Raw genomic sequence first — 24453 nt, forward strand, 5'->3', positions numbered from 1 at the left:
CCACACCCAGAGTACTAGCTACAGTCCGCGCTGGTAAGGCCCATGGGTGACATAATGCCACTACCTCTACGCATGACCTGGAGGGTCATCGGATACTCTATCGTCGATCTGCATGGTTACATACGAGTTCACATTCACCCTTTGTTTTAGACTTTGCTAGTTGTATCGTTCACTCGATACTGTCTGGAGTCTGTGTTTTCTTGTTTTAGACTTTGCTTGCTGTATCGTTCCTTCGATACTGTATGGAGTCCGTGCTTCCTTTTGTTAGACTGAGCCAGGCGTATCAGTTATTCGATACTCTCCTGGAGTCTATGTTTTCATTTGCTTTAGTCAGCAGTATTACTGCTGAAGTATATGTTATTTTCCCCTAGTATTTTTACTTGTGTTTTCTCATAATTCCTTTAAAGTCAATACTGTATTTTGGGGAAAATTACTCCTTAAAACATAAAGTTGTTGGGTCTTGGTAGAAGACTGCTTTTATTTAAAAAATATAGGATTTTCTGGAAAGAACGCTAATACACCGTAGATTCTAGATTACTATCTTTCATAAAGTTATTTTGAATAAAAATGTGTATTTATACAAATGACACTAAATACTTATGGTTATTTTGAAGAAATTGTCCTGGTCATTCTTTTAGAATCAACATGTTCATTTTTGGTTATCTTTGTGTGGTTTTTGTATGCTGCATCAGGATCTCCATGAAAAAACCCTAATTTGAATAATTAAATATTAGATTTAAATTATTTAAGACAGTTATCCTTATCGACTATCAGGAGGCTTCCAAAAACCCCAAAGGCACTCCATAAAATTGTCCCCTACTAGGAACCTTCTATAATTACCTTCCCTTCCTATATATAAATAATTACAATGCAGCTCTTTCACCTTTAATTAACTCCAATTAACCATGAATTAATCCCAAATTAAATTTGATATTAATTAATTAATTCTAACTATTTCAAATTAATTTATTAACCATATAATAAATTAACAAATCATTTTGACTCTCTCCCAAAGCCATTCCTAGTTATTTCTTAGTATAATAGTATATGTTTGAGTCTACTTGAAGATCACAAATACTTTTGTTTCTTCTTGGACGTTCTACCACCAAAACTAGGAATGCCTCTAATGCCTCACGCTTGAAAGACTAAAACTAGAAACTTTTAGACAAAGATGAAAGAGCCCCTCAAAACTGTCCACACCATAAGTGTTTCAGAATGTTCCCATTGATCAACTATTGAACAAATAACATTCAATCACTATACCTCCAGATTAATTCTAATTAATCTCAAATTAATTCTTATTAATTTTGATTAATTAAATAATTTCTAATTAGTTTCTAACTAATTTATTAATTTCTAATAAACTAATTAATAAATTATCTCACTCTCTTAAATCCTATATAACTATTTTAGCACTTTAGGGTAACCTAACAAAGACTTTGTTATTATTTCCAAAGTTATACAAACTAGTTATGACATTAGATACCTATTTCTAGGGCTGTAAACGAACCAAACGAACACGAACAAGGTCTTGTTCATGTTCGTTCGTTTAAGTTAGCCGAACAACAAACGAACACGAACGGATAAACGAACGAGATTTTCTTGTTCATGTTCGTTCGTTTAACAAATTACTTTGTTCATGTTCGTTCATTTATGTTTGTGAACATGCTAAACGAACATAAACGAACAAACATAAACGAACAAAGATAAATAAAACACAATTAAACATATATGAACATAAACGAACATATAATATAGCAATATAATAAAAAACTAATTGAATATAGATGAATATAAATAAACTTAAACGACCGAACGTAAACGAACATAAACGATCATCGTAAACGAATGTTCACGAACATAAATGAACGAACGAGACCATTGTTCATGTTCGTTCATTTAACTAAACGAACGATAATTTTTGTTCATGTTCGTTCATTTATTAAATAAACGAACATAAACGAACTTCCCGCCGAACAGTTCACGAACGGTTCGCCGAACATTCAGTTCGTTTACAGCCCTACCTATTTCCAATAGATATATGATACAAAAGTTTTATGTTTTTCCAATTTTGATCTCTTAATCCAAAATCTTTTTGATTTCTCAGTCTTTGTGTTTTCCAGCATAATGTTTGTGTGTCGCAAGCCGACTGTAGATCTTGGAATCTTTTTTGAGGAAACCTTCTTGATCTCCGAAAATTGTTATACCTTTCTTGATCTCCAACCATAAGGTTTAAGCTCTTAAGTAGTTGGGTCAGCCAAGTTAATAAGAGGTCAGATGTTGGAATTAACTAATATCGATAGCTTCATCTTTATATGGCCTTAAACCAAAATCGATGTGTTCAAGATCTTCTAATAATAGGATTTGGATATGGATTTAGACACGTGAATCCGTGATGATATTTGGATCTTCATCTTCAACCTATGGGACTTATATCTTCACCTTCATAGACATTAATGGGAATACGCTGAATGATAAACTAGTGATGAAATATGGGTGGAGAAAGGGTGAGGTGTTTGGAAAGGACAATGTAAACAGAGGCGAAGTTCATGGGTGGTGGTTGTCATTTTGCGGTGCACTATAATAGGGTGACATAGCGTGATAGTGTGGTTTCCAACGATTTGAGAGGGTTTGGGATTCATGAAGAAGAGAGAAGAGGGAATGAGACTTGACAGTGGAAAGAAGATAAGTGATTGTAAGGTTGTGGGGTGGGGGTGACTGCATTTTTTAGTGCAAATAAATAAATAAAGATTAAACGTGCAGTTTTATCTATATGTGGATAATTTCAATAATTTACTCTTATATTAACTACAACGAGTTAATTTACTTGGAAACATGAACTTTTATTTTTAAAATAAAAATACATGGTTTCATAAAGTACCATCGAAATGATTATCCTATATTCCAATTTAAACATACTTAGCAACAAACTCAAACATTAAATTGTAAATCGTTTATTCAAATATATATTTGCATATATCGACTTCATTTATTCATCCATCGGTATGGAACAAATAAATAAAATATATTAAGTTAATAGGATGAAATGATATCAAATATTTTATTAGCAAAATATGAATGTTATTCGTTATTAGAATATATTTTTTGCGCGACTAATTAGATATTTGAATTAAATTAAAGTCGTAAATAAAAACAAAAAGTATTACTCATACATTCACCAGTCACCTCTATGGGTTACTTTTACAAAATGATAATAAAACGCTAATGGTCCTAACTCAAAAATGCAAATGAAATTATAAAAAAATGGCCAGGCCACAAAGTATAGCATGTATGGGTATATGGTTATATGTGTGTGTGATATTTTTGTATTACTCATTAGGCCCACACCGCTAGTCCGTTAGAGTGCTCATCGATTGCTGGTTAAAATTTGAAAACCCCTTTTCTGTAGTCGTGGGCTTGATCTTGACTAGAGAGAAATTTTGGAAAGGTAAGCTTGTGTTTAGTTGCGATAAAATTGGTCGTTTTTCGGAAAAAAATTTTAAGAAAAATGAGAATTTTGAAAACGCTTTTAGTTTGTCTTTGTTTTTTTTTTTTTCACAATTTTCCGTTTTCTAAAATTATATGGAAATTGGAAATTTTTGGAAAACTGATAATCATTGTTTTCCATATTTTTTTAATTCTAAATTTTTTCTAAAAGATAAACACAACTACTCCCACCCTCATCCACCTCTACCTACCTCCACATTAACAACCCCCAACCCATTACAACCTTACCTACCCAAGCCCACCCCCACCCACCCACCTACACACACAAACACACACACACATACACACACACACCACAACCACCACCCCTACCCCTACATACATACACATAGGGGTGTTGAACGGGTAATTTTTTCGGGTTTCGGGTAATTCGGGTCGGGTAATTCGGGTTTTTCATGTTAGAAAAATTACCCGTTACCCTACCCAAACTAAATTCGGGTAATTCGGGTTTGGGTAATTCGGGTATCGGGTCGGGTTTGTGTAATTCGGGTATTACCCGAAATATATGATTTTTTTTTTTAATTTAACCTAAAAATAAATTTAATGAAATAAATACGTCGTGCTTTATTAGTCTTGTTTATATAAACAAACGAGACATAAACGAAGTTACTCAAGCTTTGAACATTGAGATTTTCTACTCAATAATACATGAGATATCAAGTATTTTTTTAACGACTTAATCTAATCTAATAAGATGTTAAAAAAACAAATACCTAAAGATCTTAATTTAAAAGTTTAAAATGTTTAAGATAAATGTAGTCATAAGTTTTGTCATGTTCTAAAGTTTCGTCAAAATAATGAGTTTGTTAGTTGTAATAAAAACTATAATATTGAAAACAGTTAAGTTTTAAAGAACGTGATGATATATAAAAATTACTTATAATATTGTTAATGTCGTATTGTCATAATAAATATATTTATGTTTTATAATAATGATATTAGTTTAAGCGTGATCAAATACCTACTATATAGTACAAGCTCTACAAAAAAAAAAAATTAAATAATTTGGGTAATTCGGGTAATTCGGGTATACCCGAAACCCAAAAAATGTACCCTTTACCCGACCCGAAAAAAAATCGGGTAACCCGATTACCCGGAAAAATTTACCCGATACCCGAAAAAATCGGGCGGGTAATTCGGGTATCGGGTAATTTCGACGGGGCTACATACACACATACATAAACCCCCATAAACACACACACACACACACCTACACACCTACAAACATACACCACCCCATCCCCCACCCCCACCCCACCCTACCCCCTCAAACATACACACACACCCCTACAAACCCACCTCACCCCCACAAACACACAAACACATACACTCAAACCCACCCCACCCCCAAAAACAAACAAACAAACACACACACACACACACTCAAACCCACCCTCACCCCCACATACACCCCCCCCCCCCCCCCATACACACACACCCATACCCACAAGCACACACATACACACCTATCCACCAAACACCACTACCACAATCACCATCACCACTGCCGCCATCACCACCACTATCACAATTGCCGCTACCACCATTGTCTGTCATCACCACCGCATGTCATCACCACCGCCGCCAACCCGCTACCGCCTCCACCCCCACCCTACCATCGTTATCGTTTTCTTAAAATGAAAACCGATAGAAAAATACACATCTAACCACGTTTTCTAATTTTATAAAGCTGAAAATTAAAAATGAATAAATTTTAAGTAAACACATTTTCTAAATTTTCTAATGAAAACTGAAAACAGAAAACAAAAACCGAAAAGGAAAAACAAAAAATGGAAAATAAAACTGTTTTTCCATAATTAAACGCAACCTATGTCGCTAATTAACAACTAAGAACAAGTTTGGTGAAACTACTCATTGGTTAAAATTAGAAAGCTATTACATGGTAGTTGTAAGTTTAGATGGTAGTTATAAACTTTAAATATTATTTATATAAAAAATAGGTGTGAAACCTGTATATTACACAGGTTGATTAAAAAAGTTAAATATAAGATGTAAACATTAAATATTTTCTAAAGTAAAATTTTGAAATAAATATAAATGAAATAAATACAATAAATATGAATGTGTAAAAACTAAGTATTTTTAAAGTAACCTTTCGAAATAAATACAATAAATAGAATAAACCACAATGACCGTTTATGTAATTTGTTTTAATTAATGTAGACTAATAAAACTAGTTAATATAAATTCACAAATGAAATTCGTTACATAGAAATAAGAATTCATAAATGGAATGTTTACTATATACATTAATTCACATTAATTACTATGAGGTGATATTTAATAGGTGGAAGTTGAACAAAAATGAAAAGAATACAAAAATTACAAGTAGAAAATAATTTTAAAATTCTAAGAAAATGACACGTATCAAATTGAAGAAGTTGACATTTGGCAAAATTATGGTATTTTGGTAGATATTTGGTAAAAATAGTTTTTAGTTTTTAAATATGTAAAAATAATTAAAAACTAAACACCAAGAGTTACTTAAATTGGCTTTTGGTTTAGAATTTTTTTAATATATATATATATATATATATATATATATATATATATATATATATATATATATATATATATATATATATATATATATCAAACAAATGAATCTTAGGAATAGTAAATTTGGAACTTTTTTTTTTTTGGCAACTTTGCTCCTCATTCTTTAGTTATTTTGACACTTTTGGTTCTTGTAATTAATATTTTAACACTTTTTAGGAACCTTTTAATATTTAAAGTTAGACCATAAAACTTTAACAGTTTGACAACTTTGATCAATTTTCTAAAAAGCTGTTAATTCGTATCATTTTAATTCTTTAGCCATTTTGACACTTCTGGTCCTTGCAGTCAAAACTTTTATAATTTTTCATAAAAACATGAAAAAAAAACTGTCCGGAGCAAAGCCCGGACTTTTCATCTTTCCACTTTCTATGTCTGTCATATTTATCGATTCGAAAACAACATTAAAAGCTTTTGGCCCCCGCGTGTCAAATACTCCCTAAAAGACAAACCCTAAAATTTTAGAAAAACTCTCAGACTTACATAGGAGTTTTTATTAAATAATTCAAGATAAAAATTTGAGTTATTTTTTGTTTTATTTTCTGTTAAAGGTTTTTTTTTCGCTGATTTTCATAGGTTAACTATATAATTTTAACAATTATATACACTTGTTTGATTCTAATTTAATATGGTAAAATCAACATTTAATACAAAAAAAAAAACACTTTGTTTAATGAATTAAAATCTTAATATTTTACTTATTTGTTATTTTTTTCCCTGATTTAATATATTAAGATACTAACATTTTAATTATTTATTATTTTTTTCCTTTTCAATTTTTCTCGCATTAAAACTTGTTATTACTGATGTATTGTTTTTTTCTTTTTTTTTTTCTTTTTTTTTCTAGAATATAAGGAAGAAATTGATATGTGTTAACAATGAAAGCTTGAAGAACAAAGAGGAGTGAAAGAAGATTATGTAAATTAACTGTATAACAAATTCTATTATATAAATTATTAAAATGCCCTCTACTCTTTCTCACAATTGAATTGACTAACTTCATAACAAATGCTAACACCCCCCTCAAGTTGGTGGGTAGGAAGTTAAACCCAGCTTGGAAACAACATCATGATGAAGTGGATTTTGTAAGGATTATGTAAATACATTTAAAAGTTGTTGAGTTGTAAACATATGAGTAAAGATATTAAGGCATTTTGTAATTTTTTTTGAATATAGTTGCAATCTAATTTGATGGTTCTAGTCCTCTCATGAAATATATATATATATATATATATATATATATATATATATATATATATATATATATATATATGTGTGGTTGTCATGTACTTAAGCTTACATATAGAACATTTTAAACAACGTAGTTTTAAATAAAATAAATCCAATTTCATTTTATCTCAGTTTGTTTTAATAGAATACAATTGAATTAAATTCATATATGGAATGAAAAAGATCAATTATATATATTTTTATTGCAAACAATTATTGTAGTTTATAGAGAAAATACAAAACTAATAATATTTAACAAATATAACTTATACATTTTGTCTTTTAATTAAAAACTATATCCAATGATTTTGTCAACAGGTTAACTGATTTATAATATGTTCTTCTTTTATCTTTTATTCTATTAGTTTTTATTTAGAATTTTATAGGGTATTTTAAATGGTCATAATTTTTAATGCTTTAAATTCTTAGACACAATGAAGAAAAAGAACATAAATTTGATCAATTTAGTAAGTCACGTGATTAAAGAAGAATAGTAAAAGAGATGTCATGATTAGTTTAGATATGAATAAATCAAAACTAAATTGTTTGGAGGGTTCTATATATAAGCTTAGGTACATGACAACCATATATTTCCTAAGCCTATATATATATATATATATATATATATATATATATATATATATATATATATATATATATATATATATATATATATCGGGAAGGGTTATATGGAAAATAAATAATTAGGGTAACATATGTTGGAACCAATGAAAACATGACAACACATCACTTTGAAGTAACTATATAAATAACTTCCATAGTACATTGCTTATGAGTAAAGAAATGGACATGTGTCACTTGATAATTGGTTCCAACATATATTGCCCTAATTATTCAGTTTCCATTGAACCTACTTCTATATATATATATATATATATATATATATATATATATATATATATATATATATATATATGTATATATATATATATATGTGTGTGTGTGTGTGTGCGCTAGATTGTCACATTTAAGGGGTATTGGAGTAATATCAACCACTTGAAAATCATGTAGAAGTCTATTAACTCATGCTACTTCTACACAAACTTTTATCATAGAACGGTATTTAACTTCTGCATATAAAAAGGGGTATTGTGATTTGTTTCTTTGACTTCCATAAAATGGAACTACCACCAAACAATATGAAGAAACCACTTCCATAATGATGTGTAATAGGACATGAAGCCTAATCAAAATCACAATAAGCTTTCATTTTGAAATCCTTCTTGTTGTTAGACAATAATCCTGGAGAAATTGTTTATTTTATATATCTTAATACATGTAAAGTAGAATTGTAATGTTCTTGACAAGGATACTTATTAAATTTACTATGATATCAGAAAATATAAACCAAATCAGGTCTAGTATTAAAAAAAACCATTTTTCCAACCAGTTGTCGATATTCAAAAGGATCTTGTAAAGTGGTGTCCATTTTTGGAAGCAATCATATTTTGTAGGAAAAGGAGCTGAAATCGGTAAAGCATCTTCCATATAGTATAAAGAAAGTAACTCTTTTATATATCTTTGTTGATGTACAACCATACCAGTAGAAATGGAATCAAACTCTAACCCAAGGAAGTGATATATATATATATATATATATATATATATATATATATATATATATATATATATATATATATATATATCACCAAGGTCTTTAATTTTGAACTGATCATCCAGAAAATAACTTCAAATCTTCTATTTCTTTAGAATTATTTCCATTGACAAGAAAGTCATCGACATAAATAGCCATAACAAATATGGAATTGCTAGATGTTTTGAGAAACAATGAATGATCATTAGCTGAGTGAGTATATCCTTTTGTATGTAAAGCTTAAGATAACTTTGTATACAAGTGTCATATACAAATGTGGGATCGACGGATATCTCACCTTGTCCTATAGCTAGGACTCTTCCAGTGTTGCCAGTTGTTGCTGTATTGGGGCAGTTTGTCTTATAATGCCCGACTTTACCGCAACCATAACAGGCCTGACTGATGCCCGCTCCGGAAGCTTGATTTGTTGGTGTTCTGCAACTCCGCGCAAGGTGACCCTATTGGCCATAATTTTTGCAAAATTTCACACGATAGGGACTGGGGACGTAGTGGTGGTAACTGCACTGGTTACACCACGGGAGAACACCGGCATATCCGGTGATAGGTGCTTGGGTTGGGAAACCTACGATAGAAACAGTAGCAGGGGTAGCGGCAGCGTGAACTGCCACCATCTGTTGTTTCTTCGAGAACTCTTGTGAAGGCTGGCATTTCTCCCCCGCCTCCCAAAACTTTCTTTTCTCACCACTTCTTTGTGTCGGCTCAAGAGTGGTGGTTGCTTCCTCTACATCCTCACTATGGTCGATCAAGATTTGTGCTAGGCATTTGGAGCTGTCGTATGTATCCGGATTCACAGCTAAAACGTTCCCTTTGGTTGGTTGAGTTAATCCCCAGATGAACCTCTCAATCGTTTTGCTCTCTGGGGTAACCAATCTCGGACAGAGAAGCGCTAAGTCATCAAATCTGGATGTGTAGGCGGCGATATCAGAACCTTTCATCTTCAGGTTCCAGAGTTCATGCTCCAGCTTCTGAATTTCACCCCGAGGGAAATACTCTGCGTGCAGAAGTTCCTTCATAACTTCCCAACCCATAGCATTGGCTACACGTAGAGTTAGGGATTTGACTCGGCCGTTCCACCAAGTCAGAGCTTTATTGGTGAGAGTGCAGGCGGCAAATTTCACCTTGTTGGATTCTGAACAAGCACAGATCTCGAAGATAGATTCGATCTTCTCTAACCACCAAGTTAGAGCAATGACACCTCCTGTGCCATCGAAGAATATGGGTTTCGCGTTCATAAAGTCTTTATAGGAACACTCCTTTCAGTGTCCCTGGCTACCTTCCTGGTTTTGAGGCTGGGGACTACCTCCTGAATTACCGGGGTTCGTTTGCAACATGGTTGTTGTAAATGCTACAGATAAAATTTCCTGAAGGGTTACCATATCGATTTGAAGAGAAGGTGGTGGTGGAGGAGGATTGTTGTTGGTCTTTGAGCTGGGTCTCTTTCTTGGAGGCATCTTGATCTAATAAGATTAGGAAAGAGAGGATGGTAAGTCCTCCGAATTGAATCAAGAGATATGAAACAAGGGATATCTCTTTACGACAGGCATAGAATTCTATTAAGCGATAAAGCAGGAATGAATTATCAAAACAGATAAACTATCGCTAAAGGAATGTTTGAGGAGCAACACTGGGATGAGGATTTCTATAACGGATTTGGCTCGAGAAATACTCCCATAGTATTTATTGTCTTGTTGCAACGACGGCTCATTGTTTGCGTATTGGGTAAGTTTTAGGCATGCCGCACACCACAGTCACTCCCAAGCACATGTTGGCCGTGTCTCGAATGAATATAGTTGGCCAGGCTATATTGATCCTAGACACGACTACATAACTGCCCAGGTTTAACCGCAACGTACAACACCCATTTACTTATGTTTTGTTCTACTTGTAGTTACGGATTTCGACGGTTGGGTATACTTGTATACTTTTGAAAATACTTATATTTGAGGTATACTTTTAGTTCAGAGCACTTAGGCCCTTTAATGTTTATAGTTTTATACCATGTAAGGTTTGGTATACTAGTTCACTATAAACAAGGGCTCTGATACCAATCTTTCACACCCCGAAAACCGAAGGCGGAAACATTTCCGGGGCGGACTCCACGTTGAGTATCAAATCCAATGTACATAGTAACACAGTAAACACAAAACATTACATTACATAGAATTGTTTACATCTGTTTGAAAGAAAAGTTATACAAGTGTCATATACAAATATCATATGAACAAAAACAAAGACGAGTCTTCTAACGCTCCGTCTTCTCCAAAAGATCGCGGGTACCTGTCTAATATGGACCTGAGAATACAAGCAGTTTGAAAATCAGCATAAAGCTGGTGAGGTCATAAGATGTTTGTTTTCTGAAAATGTACGAGTTTCCTTTGGTTTTTCCGAAAAGATTGATATCCAAGAAAATCCTATATTTTCTTATATGTAAAGTTTGATTAACTGATTTATTACACAATTGGTTATGTACAACTGTTATCCCAGGAAAATCCTATATTTTCCTAAAAGTAAGTTTAGTTATTGAATCCCAATGTAATGTTTGATTACCTTTCATACTTGTTATATTAGCTAGGTATTCTGATATCCTAATTACGTTATACTTGAATGTACCTAGATGTGTGCCTTCATATTCGTATTCTTATTCTTGATCATATTCATATTCGTATTTTATATTTGTATTCGTATTTATATTTGTAGCCCTATTCGTATTCGTATTCGCATTCGTATTCGTATTCCTACTCCTAATCCTTATCCTATTCGTGTTCGTATTCGTATTCGTATTCGCATTGGTATTCACAGTCGTATTCGTATCCCTATTCCTACTCCTAATACTATTCGTATTCGTATTCGTATTCGCATTCGCAGTCGTATTCGTATCCCTATTCCTACTACTAATACTATTCGTATTCGTATCTGTATTCGTATTTGTATTTGCATTCGTATTCATATTCGTACTCCTAATCCTAATCCTATTCGTATTTGTATTTGCATTTGTATTCGTATTATTACTTTAGTATTCCTATTCGTTCTATTCCTAGTTATACTTTCATATTCGTTCTGTTCCTAGTTGTACTTTCGTATTCGTTCTATTCCTAGTTGTACTTTCGTATTCTTTCTGTTCCTAGTTGCACTTTCGTATTCGTTATGTTCCTAGTTGTACTTTCGTATTCATTCTGTTCCTAGTTGTACTTTCGTATTCGTTATGTTTCTAGTTGTACTTTTGTATTCGTTCTGTTCCTAGTTGTACTTTCGTATTCGTATTCGTATTAGTTCTAATTGATGATTAGTATGAATTATTCGTAGATTATGAAATATAATTTAGATTGTAACATTTTATCAAGAAATCTATGTTTAGTCTGAAAGCTAACTTCGTAATTCGAACTATTTGATAAACACAGTTTTCGATATTAAAAACATACAGAATATAGACATTTGAACTGAAAATAATAAGTTGAGTACAAGATTTCCTTGTACTTTTGCTTGTATTCCCCCTGAAAACATTTGAAAAACATTTGAAAATGGGTAGGGGTATGAACTCACCGGTTGAGGAACACGTCAGTTTGGATCCTAAATGTCAGTTCTGGGTTTGCAAACGCACAATATTCCTATGTATTGTGAATAGATAAACATTTGTATCTAATTAGGACTTGAATTATTTATTTTTTAGGGACAAACACTTCTAGATGCGAAAACACTTCAATACAAGCGTTTGGAGGGACCCGGGTGGCATTTGAGGACACATAAGGCTTGGATATGGAGTTTACTCTTCAAGAGTAAACTCACACAAGAGTTTTCAGCCCTAATGTCCCATTCCCCATGAGTTTGCGGCCATAAACTCATGGTGGGGTGTTCTATGGTGCAAAATGGCTTTGAATCAATTGGATAAATTAGCTAGGAACACATCTAGGGCATTAGAATGGATTTATCTCACATATGGACCATTTATTGGAGTTTATGGCAGTAAACTTGGATTTTACGGCCGTAAACTCCCCTCACACTAAGTCCTTGATGTTTTGGTGGTCCTTAATTAATCACATGTGATTTCAAGCTATTTTACAAGTCTAGGGGTAAAATTTGGGCACCATTTGACATAGTTTTAGGAGTTTTCGGCCCAGGAACCCCTTTTGGGAGGGTTTATGGTCGTGAACTCCAAAGGTAGGTGTTTTCATTAAGTTTAAGGTTTCCAATACGTTTCTGGTTGATTCTAGAATTTATTCCAAGGCTATTGGTGTGTTTAAATGGCAATTTAACACCTTAGAAGGAGTTTACTCTCCATGATAATGAGTTTACGGCCCAAGCATGTTCTTGGGCAGTAAACTCATGTTTAATCCTCTAAATTGATGTTCAAGGTGTTCTAAGTCCAATTCCATAATTCTATCAGTCATATCTAAGCCTCAATGGTGTTTTAGAAGGGTTTTAAGGCATGAAAACCCCCTTTATGTGTGTTTACAGCCCAAGCATGCTCCAGGGCCGTAAACAAATAAACATGGTCCTAAATCATAGATAAATCATGAATTTGAAGGCTAAGGATGATATACTAGGAGTTGGGGAAGATACCTTGATGATTTGAAGCCTTAAATTTGTGATTTTGGACCCTTAAACTTGATTTGAGGAGAGAGGTTAGAGAGAGAGAGTAGTGAGAGAGAGTAAAGGCTTCAATTGAAGTCTTTTGAGCCTTAAATAGGTCCTAAGTTTGGGACACGGTGGAATTCTACCTGATACCGATGTTAAACGGGGCTTTTGGTCGCACTCGATTAAGTTACCGTAATCCTGCGGGATAGAATTTAGAAATTTTCAATTTAATGATTTTAGGCCATTTTCATGAGTTTTTAAGGGATTTGAACACTCATGAGATTATAATAAACATATAAGTTTAAATAACTTAGCCCAAAAACGGAATCGGAACAAATCGCTATAGACGGGTTCTTCGGACGAAATGGGTTTCGGCGATGGACAACTTCGGGTTGTCACAATCTTTCTCTTGGACTCGTAACTGATGGTATCCAGACCTCAGTTCGATCTTTGCAAAATAGCTCACTCCTTGAAGTTGGTCGAACAGATTGTCGATTCGTGGTAAAGGGTATCAGTTTTTTATAGTGAGTTTATTTAGTTCCCGATAGTCTATGCACATGCAGAATGATCTATCCTTCTTCTTCATGAACAAGACCGATGCTCCCCAAGGTGAGAAGCTTGGTCTGATGAACCCTTTGCGGAGTAGTTCGTTCAGTTGGCTAGACAATTCCTGCATCTTCCGGTGCTAAACAGTATCGAGATTTGGCTATGGGGGTAGATCTGGGAATCAAGTCGATTTCGAACTCGACTTGGCGTTCAAGTGCTACTCCTGGAAGATCTTCGGGAAATACATCTGGGAAGTTATAGACTTATGGAATATCTTTGATGTATTTCACTTCTTGTTTCGTATCTACCACGTGAGCTAAGAAGGTGTAGTATTCTTTGTGAAGATAGTTTTGAGCCTTGATGCAAGAAATGATTTGGAGGTTCGTGTCGGGTTTTTCGCCATAAATGATGAGTGTTGCGCTAATGGGAAGATTAAGGTGAATGGCTTTCTCGTAACATAGGATATCAGCATGGTGAGGACTTAACCAATCCATGCCTATGATGACGTCGAAACTTTTTATTGTGACTGACATCAGGCCGATTTGGAAAGAATAGTTGTTTAGAGTGAGGGTAAATCCTATGTATATATCATTAGTGCTATCTTCCTTTCCATTTTCCATTTCTACGGTGAATGTGTCTTTTAGTGATTGGGGATTTTTTTTAAGTAATTGTTTAAATTTATGGCTGACGAAACATTTCTCCGCACCACTACTAAAAAGTATGCATGCATACGAAATGTTGAGGGATAACGTACTGTTAACCATAGTAGGATCATTCACGACCTCCTCGTTCCCTATTGTTAGAACTCTGCGTACACCTTCGAAATTCCCTACTTTTGTACAATCCCTCTTGAAATGTCCAGTTTCACCACACCCTAGCAAGCCTGACTCACTTCGACATTAGTGGCTTGGGTGCTTTGTTACGTCGGTGTCCTATAGAATCGTGCAGTATGCCCCTTCTTTTTGCAGTTGTAGTACATTTCTCTGCAGGCTCTGGTGTGATGGAAGTTGTACTTTTTACAATTTGGAAGAGTTCCAACATATGGCTTGGTGGGTGTTGGAGTGTCAAGGACAGTAGCAACGTCGACTGCAACCATTTGTTGTTTCTTTGCAGGCTCTTGTGTCGAATGGCCCTTTCTTTTGTTCCAAAACTTGTTCTTGTTGTCACTTCCTTTGGTTTCCTCGGGAGTAGCTGTCATAAATCCCTGGCAGACTCCATGATCCACAAGTGTTTGTGCCAGGCGTTTTGCACTGTCAAATGTAGATGGGTTGGCAACAATCACATTTCCTTGAATCTGGGGGGATAGTCCCTAGATGTATCTTTCCACTTTCTTACTTTCTGAGGTGACCATCCCTGGACATAATACAACCAGGTCACTAAATCTAGCAGTGCAGGATGAAATGTCAGAGTCCTTTATGGTAAGGTTCCAGAGCTCTTTCTCTAGCTTTTGTACTTCGCCCCTTGGGCAGTATTCTGCAAGCATCAGAATTATCAAGTCTTCCCAGCTCAAGGCGTTGGCCACTGGGAGAGTCAACTATTTAACATATCCTTTCCACCAGGAGAGTGCTCTATTAGCAAAAGTGCAAGATGTGAATTTGACTTTTCTTCCCTCTGGGCATGCATAAATTTCAAACACCAACTCAGTTTTCTCGAACCACCGTGTTAAAGCAATGATACCTCCCATGCCATTGAAAGACTTTGGTTTACAATTGGTGAAGTCTTTGTAGGAGCATTTCCTTGGGTGCCCCTGGCTATTCCCTTGATTAGAATTACTTGTACCACCTCCTGTGCCACTTGCACTATTCATTCTGATTTACGCCATGGTGGTTGCGACAACGACTGTTACCGTAACTTTGAAGATGGCAGTATCCATCTGTGGCAGTGGTGGTGGTGGTGGAGTTTTTGGGGTGTTTTTTTTGTTCATGATTGACTTCTTTGGTGGCTTTTTTTCTACCATAAGGTTTAAAGATGTTATTGAATTAGAACATCTTAATTACAGGTCTGTTTATGTCAACTGTACAAGAATAACAGTACGAAAGACACATAAAAGAGCCCAATTTTATAGTTCCATAGTATGAAAAAAATACTCCTATAGTATTTTAAACTTTATGTAAGGTTCTAGAGTTTACTTGTATGGAGAGTTGGTAAGTTTTAGACTTGTTGTTCACCACGACCATTCACAAACACATGTTGGTCGTATCTTGAATAAATATAGTTGATCAGGCTATACTTATACCAGACATGATTACATAACTATCCACGCTTAATCGCAATGTACAACTTATTTAAATACTTTTATATGGTTCTTACTACAATACTGTTTCTAGTATGTATGCATGTATGTATAGTCTTATAAAAATATTATTATATTTTAAAAGTATACTTCTTGGTCAAAGTTTTTTAGTCCCCTTGTATTTATAGTTGTATATATTATGTGGTTTGATACACTTAGTTCACTATAAACAATGCTCTGATACCAATCTGTCAATCCCCCGAACGGAGTAAACGGCGGAAACATCCGGGGGGGGGCAACATCATGTACAATATCATAACAATTCAATAATAGAGATCAAAGCAAACACAACCATCATATATATAATTGATAAAGTTACATGGTTTGTATATGTTACATGCTCCAATAATCAATTACAATATGATGATATAAGAGTTGACTGATCTCATATCGTATCGTCTTCAAAAGCTTGATGTTACCTGTCTTAGTGGTTCCCTTAGAATACAAGTAGTTTTGAAAAAATGTCAACATTAAAGTGGGCAAGTTTATAATCATTTTCTATGAGAAATATGTGTCTTTGTTCCTTTGAAAATGGTAGTGTGTTCTTCCAGAAAATCCAATATTTTCTTTTATATGTAATGTACTCTTAAATGTTCCAAGACTATAGTGTACAAGTATTTTCCATATTTAAAATAGTAATATGTAGTCTTAAATGTTCCAAGACCGTAGTATAAAAATATTTTCCATACTTAAAATAGTAATATGTAGTCTTAAAACCTTTGAATGCGTGTTTCTCGAACTGTAAACTGTATTATACTGGAAAATAATGTTCTGTAGTTGTATCTATGTAAAACCCTGTAATTGTGTGTTTCAAGAAGTGTATACTATACTGTACTGGAAACAATGTAATTTAGTTTTATCGTTACATATAACTAGTCTAAGTTATCTTCGTATTTGTAAGCCAAACGTATTGTTAATACCCATTTGTGTGTTATTATAAACGTACTTGATGACTGATGGCATGTTACGATGTTCTTTAGGTTTCAGAATGGTACAACATTTGTCATCCTAGACCTACCGGTCTAACAATAGCTAACAATCTAGGTGTGAGATTGTCAGTCCTGTATAGATCTATACACAAGTGTCATGTTCTCCCTCCAGGAGATTCTGGTTATAATACAAGACTTTTGTTGCTACTTAGGTAAGTATTTGAAGATAATGTCTGACAAAGCTATATCAACGGTTCACATATAGTGTAGTGGATTCCATTTTTCTTGTAATGTTTGTATGTATTACCTTTTTATAGTGTTTACGTAGTGTGAAAAATAATTAATCTTTTTAAATAATTATTTTATGTGCCTCTAACCAGGTAAAATAATGTGTATGTTCCATAAACTATACTTATTATCGTTTATATAAATGTTTCAATTAAATAGTAAACCCTTTGCATACCATTATCAAATTCGCCATGATAATAAAATGAAATGAAATAATTATATATTTTCGTTTATATAATTATACCCTTTTTCACGATATGTTACAAAAGGGTTAGAGCTTTATTGTAATCAGATAGGTATCCATATGTATATTTATATTTTATAAAAATATAAATGTAACAGTTTGTATTTTAACACAAATTTTATTGTGTTTTACTTGTATCCCCCCCCCCCCCCTCCCCTTAAAAATATGGAAAAATCGTAAAAACGGTAGGGGTGTGAACTCGCCTCAAGTGTGCTCTTGGTGGGATAATGAAGTGATAGGGGCGTTCTTCGAGTTACAATATGTGATGATGTTCTAGTCCTAGAGTATTTAACACACAATATTGTGTGTACTTTAGTTAATCTATTAAAAACATGTTATAAATTTACTAGATAATTTAAGGAAGACTTACAAAGCTTCCTAAAAATCAAAAGAGGAAATGGTCTCCTGGGGATTATTTGAAGATGTTATTGAGGGGCACTTGAAGATGTATTGGGAATGGTCCTGGAAGATATGAAGATGTGAAGGAGTTCTTATGATTTTTGAAAGCAAAATCACATAACTTCGAAGGTGAAAATGAAATTATGAAATGGGATTTCAGTTTGGCATACATATATGGGATAAAATTTGATTTGATAGGTGCATAGGGAAATGTATTTTATCATCTTGAATAATGTGCCACTACCTAGAAATGGTGTTCTCGGCTTATCCTCCAAACCGAGAACACTTGATTTCGGTCAAAAGCACAACCGAGAACCATAGTGATTTCGGTTTGTAGGGTTTTCGGTCTATAGGTGGGTCCTTGGATAAGGGTTCTCAGTCTAGCATGGTGATCTCGGCTAAGAAGAGTTTTCGGCCTAAAGTGATGATCTCGATTCTATTTGTTCCACAAAAGAGGATTTTGGTTTTAGTGGGATTTTGATTCCAAAAAAACCGAAAACCTTAAAAGAAATATGAATTTTCCTTATTTAATTTAAAACATTTAATTATTTGAATTATGTTTGAATTTTTTCGAATTTTGTTGACCCGAAATAACCGGTTGTTACACTGATGACATTCAACGCCTCCCCACTATGCCACCATCACCTTCGTTCATCCATTTGGAAAGTTTCAACTCAACAATGGAAAATCCACTGGCGACATGTGCTTCTTCATCTACCTTTTGCTTCCTCCATTAAGTATCCACGAAGATGAAGGTTTCCGATGTTGGCAACTTTAGACCTAGATATGTGGAAATTGGAACATCCATCTTTCCTCTTTTATCTTTTCAACCGCGGAGGGATTATAGGGGGTCACTGGAAAAGCGACGAGAGGAAACTCCTCTTTACTCATCTCTCTCTTTGGAAACCGACATTGAATTTTCCCCACCCTGTCTTCCTCCCCCGGTTTTACAATCTGCTTGTTCATCACCTTTTCGAGTGGCAATCCTGGTGGATTACATGAAGAGATGATGGTGGCTTCAGGGATATCTTCTCTCTCAACCTTCCCCTCTCTTATACCTAACTATCTAATGGCTATTTTAATTGAATTCATAAATGGTTCTTTCCTTCATACGAATAAGGAAATAACGCACAAGGATAAAAAAAAATGCAGGTATAATTTTCCACCATCACATTTTGAATCAATCACCATTGTTGTTGAGTTAATGTATGTGTAATTAGTGTGTATGTTAATGTGTCCCAATTCTAGGTTTATTTCTTTTCCTCAATCTATGTGCTTATATATACAAAGATGATTTTATAAACTTTGGCTAATTAATAACCACAGAAATCTGGAAGAGCAGCAGGTGTGCGTTAAAATGTGAAGTTCGATGTGTAAGTGTCTGTTTATATGATTTTAGTTGCATATCGTGGAGAGAGAGAGAGAGAGAGAGAGGATGGGTGGATATGTGGACTCTTATATATATATATATATATATATATATATATATATATATATATATATATATATATATATATATATATATATATATATAGAAAAGAAAAAATCAAAAATAATTATAATAAATGAAATTTGGTCATTTTAATTTTCAGAGGGACCAAAACCACATATAAACATGATCAAAAGGACCATCAATGTAAAACCTTTCATGGTTTGAACTATTTTTTGGAAAACAAATGCATACAACAATGTCCATATATATATATATATATATATATATATATATATATATATATATATATATATATATATATATATATATATATATATATATATATATATATATATATATATATATATATATGAGAAAAGTGAATATACCCTTAAGGGTATATAAGTTTAGGTACACAAATCCACCATAATATGTAGTTTTGTTTGATATATTCATTATAATGTTCTTAAACTTCATTCCTAAACTTGATTTACTTTCAAAATTGTCGAAATTTCAATATTATTTTTCTTTTACATCACATCTTTTTGTCGAACATCTACTAGGCTATATATATATATATATATATATATATATATATATATATATATATATATATATATATATATATATATTATAGTGAAAAATTAAAATTATGTGAGAGAAATATAAATGTGAAATTTATAAAAATGTCGGAAGTAATCAAGTTAGAAGTTGAATTATAAGAACGTTCGACAATTACAATGAATATATAATTTCAACAAACAATTAACACTTTCATGATTCATTTTTAGGTAAATCAAGAAAAACAATTAACTTTTATGACAATTTTAATGAATATCAACAAAATCATCGTAAAAATAAATTATCAAAATGTTTTTTCGGGATTTTTTTATGAATCATGTTATTATTGATTCATCTAATGATTCATTTGTTTTGTTCGCCAAAAAAATTACCCGAAAAAAAATATCTTTCCTTCCTACCAAAAAAAATTTCTTACCGGATATATATATATATATATATATATATATATATATATATATATATATATATATATATATATATATATATATATATATATATATATATATATATTGGTAGAACTATGGATAACTTGTAGGACTTGACTTTAAAAATATATTGCATAGTCAAAGCTACTTTTAAACTTATTTTTTTGTCATGGTTGTTGCCAACAGTTATAAGGTGCGACTTAATTTACACAAATAGAAAAAAAAAATAGATGTTGTACTTCGTTTAATATCTTTTATTATTTATCAAAAATTATATAAACAGGCTTGTAAAATTGAACTATTAACATATTAATTATAGCACTAAAAATACCAAATAAGTATATTAAATAAGCATTATATTTGGTGCGATAGTATTTTTGTTTGAATTTATTGAAAATATATATGGTGGGAAAATGCATTTTCTATTGAAAATATATATGGTGGGAAAATGCATTTTCTATTGGGGTTAATATACTCATTTTTTTTACAATCAATCAAAAAGTTATTAAACCAAAACTAATGAAGAGGTATTAAATTGCAATTTGGAGGACATCAAACCTAGACTTCCAATAAGTAGTACAATTAATTTTTTACGGTTATATGAGACTTGGTCTTCAATCTTTGAAGAGAGAGACATTTTAAACATCTTATATCACTAAGCCAAAAACATTTTGGTAGTTACAAACAAAATCTCTACGATTATTTGAAGTTAAATTATGTTGGTACCACAAAAGCATCCTAATCATAGCGGCAAAACGAGTTGAAGACATATTTTGTTCCATGCTTTCAATACAGATAATTACCTAATATCAAGTAAATGCCGGGGAGTGGATGATTGCTTCATGATTTTCAGCACTCCGATTTTCATCAAATGCAATAATGACCGCAATAAGTCGGTATTTACCGTTTCTTGGCAATTTCATCTTCTCCCCTATGTTCCTTATAATCTACGTTCGTCTCTACTTACAGTTAACCATCGCCTAATCGGAGGCTTTTAGGTGGCAGCTCCACCTCCCACATTCATCCTCCTTCCACGCCTCATGTTCCCCTAACCCATTGCTCCTCGTTCTCCCACGTTCCCTAACTTATTGTGGTTCCCATCTATACAAGAGTTCAATCTCATCCTAATTGCTTTAATCGTTAGAACTTTCATTCTCCTGACGACTCCTTGAAATTGAGAAGTGGCTTCTATATAAATCCAGTAGAGTTCTTTGTGTATTGTGTGTTTCTGTTAATCTTCTTGCCCAAAGTTTTTTTTGTTTACAGAAGGTGATTTATGATAGTTTGTGTAATAATGCTTACTCTAGAATGTTACTTATGATCTTTGTTTTCGATAAGTTGAAGACGAATCACCTGATGATGAATCCTATGAAGTCTGGATGGTCGATTCCTTTGCTGAGAGTCAACTCTAACTCACACTTCCTTTCAGTTTTCTACCGCTAAAAGGTAAATTTCAATAATCTTCTCCTATTCAATTCTCTTGACGTCGCTTTCTTCCTCAAATCCACGGTGTATTATGAAACAGGTGGTCACAGCCGGTTAAAGAGATCATGAATATCTTTAGTTTAGATAAGGATTTCAAATAATGTTTCTCTCTTAGTTTGAATTGTGTAGATAGATGTTGCTTCCGTTTCTGTTCTGAGTTGTATATATATACGAAACCTCAATTGAATGAAGGAGAAGCTTTTTGAACCATTAAATTTTCATGGTATCAGAGCAGGTTCAAAAAACCTAGAAGATGAACGGAGGTTCTGGAGCGATGCTTGCACAGAAGATTGAGGCGAACTCGCCATTTTACCTTGGTCTCCAAGATAAACCATGAGACTTTATTACTCCAACAAAGTTTCGTGGAGACAAGTATGATGATTGGGCTGGAGACATTAGAACTGCGTTAGAAGCACGTAGGAAATTTGGATTTCTAGATGGGATGATTACTGAGCCAGTACCTCGTGGCACGAAGTCTGATTAGCACACCATCAATACAATGTTGGTTTCATGGATAATGAACACCATAGATGTAGAGGTGAAGTGCTACCTGTCAAAATACCGATATGCAAAGCGTCTGTGGGATACATTGAAATCCCGTTATGCGATGGTGAATGAACCAATAATACAACAACTAAAAGTATCTATTGCCAAAAGTGAACAGGCAAAGAACATAACTCTAGCAGATTACTTTGGGAAGTGGACAGGTTTATGGGAAGAACTTCATAATCATGAACCAATTATTGGTTGTTCTTGTTGTGCTAACTGTACTGTAGGAAAAGAATATGAGACGAGAAGGGACAATGACATGCTGCACAAGTTCCTCATGAGACGAGCTCCGTTTTTTGACGCTTTTTATATCCATGCGTAAGTAAAAACAAGATCTACAACTTTCATTTAGACTAATTCTCGAACGATCTTAAATTTAATAGTGGAGTAGATTATACTGTTAAATGTCCGCGTAAAATTCATAACTTCTACATACGGACTTTGTTTCCGTCCGTCTTTTTATCGTTGAGTTTCTATTAATGAGATCTTAAACTCTCATTTAGGTTGCGTTGGCCAAAATTGCTCGAACTAAAATTCGAGTTTCAGGTTGTGTACTACTATGCCAAATCATAGAAAATTCATAACTTCCACATTTGAAGTCATAATTGGGCATTCTTTTTTTGTATGTTCTTGTTTTAATGTATACTAAAACTTTTGTTTAGATCACTAAGGCCAAAAAGTCATCTATCGTAAATTCACTATTTACGTCTTCCCGTGTCGTGTCGGTTTTGCCGTAAAACTTCGACGAACCATAACTTTTTCGTTATAACTCGGATTTCAGCGTTCTTTATATGTACGAAACCCTTGTAACATATACTAAAACTTGGTTAAGATTAATACTTATAAATAATCTTACATAAAAAACTCATTTTTGATGCTCATTGTCTCTAAATTGACTAGCCCGGATCTGCGGGCGTTACATTATGTTTTGCTCATAATCAACGAGCGAAGGGAGACAAGTTTGTTAGTCGAAATAGAAAATCTATTTTTATGGGTTACTCGTTTGGAAAGAAAGGGTGGAATTTTTTTGACTTAGATACTAAGGAATTCTTTGTGTCTCATGATGTCAAGTTTTTTTGAGGACATCTTTCCTTACGCTGACATGCGTGACATAGAAAATAATGAAGATGCTACTACTGATGAGATATGTGCTGATTATAATGATCTCATGATTGAAGATGAACCAAATATCACAACACATAATGCAGATTAGGAGCCTCTAAATGTTGGTCACAAAACTCCTCCGATGGAGCAAACTGATCAACCGGTTCAAATGCGACGTGGCCAACGAGAAAAGTTCCCATCATTTCTCTTAAAATACTTTGTCACCCACACTACTTCTAGTAAAAGTTCGTCCCATGCTACACCATCTCCACAGTCTTCTGTAGGTACTCCTTACCCTATAGCACACTATATAAATTGTGAAATTTTTTCTCGTGGCTATCAAACCTTTATTGCAGCTGTCACATTAGGAAAAGAGCCACACACCTTTAGAGAAGCCATGAAACATGATGTTTGGAAAAATTCTATGCGTGTTGAAATACGTGCATTGGAAGATAGTGGTACTTGGACATTAGAACCACTACCTCCTGGAAAACGACCATTAGGAAGTCTATGGGTCTACAAAATCAAGTATCTCTCTAGTGGAGACATTGAACGACTTAAATCTCGCTTAGTGGTCTATGGTAATCACCAAGAGGAGGGAGTTGATTGTACATAAACATTTGCTCATGTCGCCAAGATGACTATAGTTTGAGTC

This window comes from Lactuca saligna, chromosome 2, assembly GCF_052625555.1.
Source record: "Lactuca saligna cultivar CGN05327 chromosome 2, ASM5262555v1, whole genome shotgun sequence".
Classification (NCBI taxonomy): Eukaryota; Viridiplantae; Streptophyta; class Magnoliopsida; order Asterales; family Asteraceae; genus Lactuca; species Lactuca saligna.